This window comes from Microtus ochrogaster, chromosome 16 (assembly GCF_000317375.1).
Source record: "Microtus ochrogaster isolate Prairie Vole_2 chromosome 16, MicOch1.0, whole genome shotgun sequence".
Lineage (NCBI taxonomy): Eukaryota > Metazoa > Chordata > Mammalia > Rodentia > Cricetidae > Microtus > Microtus ochrogaster.
The window spans coordinates 62,086,983-62,089,726 of NC_022018.1; the positions used below are offsets into that span (position 1 = coordinate 62,086,983).

General features: G+C 46.6%; 1 protein-coding gene across 1 annotated transcript in view; it reads left to right on the forward strand.

Moving 5' to 3' along the window:
- Positions 1-2,744, forward strand: part of C16H9orf3 (chromosome 16 C9orf3 homolog) — a 233,523-nt gene that overhangs the window by 123,237 nt on the left and 107,542 nt on the right. The window lies entirely within an intron of this gene.

Below are 2,744 nucleotides of genomic sequence, written 5' to 3' on the forward strand. Positions count from 1 at the left end.
TTTTACAGAAGCACTGTTTGTAGTGAAGTGAGACTTCTGTTGGTGCAATGAAGACCGTCTCAAGGGAGCTCAGATGGGGGAGTGCATGGCATCTACTAGGTACAGAAGTTTCTCTATCCTTTGATCAGCTGGAAGAATGAATTCCATAGACTGATATTGTAGAATGCTCGAGGGAAGGTTTTGTTGGAGAAAAAGCACTCAGAGTTATCCATGGGTATTGAGCACATCCACTTTGGTGGTACTGAGCGCATTCACTTTGGTGGTGCTCTTGTCTTGTAGTTGGTAATGATTTAGTGTGGGAGCTGGGGTGGTCAGTCTAGCTGGCTGGACCACAGTCCCATAAGGTGTCCATGCGCCTCTATATCCAGTTGTCTGGACTAGAGTTTGACATGCACGTTCAGAACCAGTGAAATAGCTAATGATGCAGCTTCCAGGTAGCTGTGCAAAGAAAGATAAAAACAAAATGAGAATAGTAACCAGCACCCCTAAACTTCCTGGTCTCTCGCCAAGACAGACTGTCCGTTTTCAGTGCCCCAGCCTTGCTGCTGGAAAACTGTCTTCCTTCTGCTCTCAATCAGTAGTAGCTAAAACAAAAGCAACCAAAGTGTCCTTCAGGATACTGTTAGATAAGCAGAATGTGTTAGATTCATGAACTGGATCATTAATCAGCAGTAAGAAGGAATGAGGTGTGGACACCTGCTAGAGCATGTCACATGATCCTTTAAAACAGTATGCTATGAAAGAAGCCAGACATGAAAACCTACCTGCTTATGAGTCATTTATGTGGACTGTCTAACCAAATCTGCAGAGATACATAGACTAGTGATATGAAAGGAGTTGTCAGTGACTCTGGGGCTTCCTTCTAGAATGATAAAGAATGCTCTAGAGTTGCATACTGGCGATGGCTATGCTACTCATACAGCTTTTGTTTTAAGTTTCATTTATTTATCTGTTCATTCCTTATTATTCATTCTTTAATGTATTGTATGTGTGGGGGTATAGTGCATGGCTATAGAGACCAGAAGAAGCTATTGCTTGTCCTCTGTTGCTCTCCACAAATTTCTTTAAGGCAGAATCTGTCCTTGAAGCTCATGTTTTCTGATTTTCTCAACTAGGCTGGAAGTCAACATGTCCCAGTAATCCCCCTGCCTCAGTTCTCCTCAGAGCTGGGATTACAAATATGCCTAGAGGCCAGACTTGTTATGTGGCAGCTAGGATCTGAACTCCAGTCCTCGAGAGTTCATGCATGCTCGTCACTGCTGAGCCATCTCTCGAGCTCCTAGTTTTTGTTTCCGAGCCAGGATTCCACTGTGTTGTCCACATGGCATGGAATTCATTCTGTAGCCCATGATGGCCTCAGCCTCACAGCAATCCCCTTCCTCAGCTTCTCTTGTAATGGAATTGCAGGTACGAGCCATCATACCCAGCAGGGACTACACATTCTTTAAATGATAAACTTTGTGAGTCTAAACTTCTTTAAAGATTGCTGGAAATCAGGGAACATTCTTTACTTGCATAACAACCCTGGGTGCCAGTTGACTTAACCAGTGATGGATGGCCTTGGGCCTGGATGAGACCCAGGAGCCGTTTCTGGTGCTGGGTGCTCAGATTATCTGCAGAGGTCGTTGGGCTGAAAGCTGTCACTCCTATATGGCCAAGCCCAGTGTCTTCCTCGTTTCCTCTGGATGTCATCCTGGCTCTTTCCCAGTTATCAATGCTCACAGCCCCTCTGAGCACTGAGCATTTCTCTTCCCCTGGCAGTGTTGTGGCAAGGTTGCCAACACTTGATGTTTGTGGACAGCTTGAGACGTTGATCATGGTTGAGGGCAGTTGCCAAAGGACTGAGAACTCTAGCTTGGCTCCCTGCCCCTTGTCCTGCTGTGCATCCTGGTGTGTGTCAGGCTGAAAATGAGGTGTGCCCCCCACCCCGACTCCAGTACCCACCTCATGCTGACGGTGAGCTGTCCTCACCACAGGGAAATGTTCCTCTGCTGCTTCCATCTACCGGCCATGTGCTCATCCTTGAGTCTGGCTGGGGTCGTCCTTCCTCAGCTCATACAGGGATCTGTGTGCTGGGAGTTCACGCCCTGCTCCTCCCCCCCCCATAAACAAGGGACAGATAAATATGGTGGTATGATGGTCTGAGTGTGATATGGAGCTCTCTCTCTTGCTCGCTCGCACACACACACACACACACACACACACAATAAAAACAAAACACAACTTTAAATTATAATTAGAGGAGGCAAAAAACAAAAATGGAAGACATAATCTAGCCAAGTTGTCTAGACTGGCTGGGGAATCCAGGGATCCCACTTTGCCTACTTCCCCAGCGCTGGGACTGTAAACAAACACCACCACATTTAGATTTTTTTTTCTCCCTTTAATGTGAGTTCTAAGGCTTGAACTCAGGTCCTTGTGTGAGCAAGGCAGGTACTTTACCAACTGAACAATCTTTCCAGCCCTGTTTTTATGTTTTTGGAAGAATTTTAGATTTAAGGAAGTTTCCTATGTCCCCACTACCAGTGGCCTGCGTAGTGGCAGTCATGCCTTTCTGAGGTTTGGCTTGTCTGAGGAGGTTCTAACTGGTGTTCTCTGGGTGTGGATCAAAATGTGTCCTCATAACAGGAGTGACTTCCTGTGGACTTAATGAAAGCCAGGAGGAACTCTGACTCAGCCGTCCTGGATGCTGCAGCCCACTGAGATGCCAGAGCCACTGTTGTCCCTCTGGTGTGTGTGTGTGT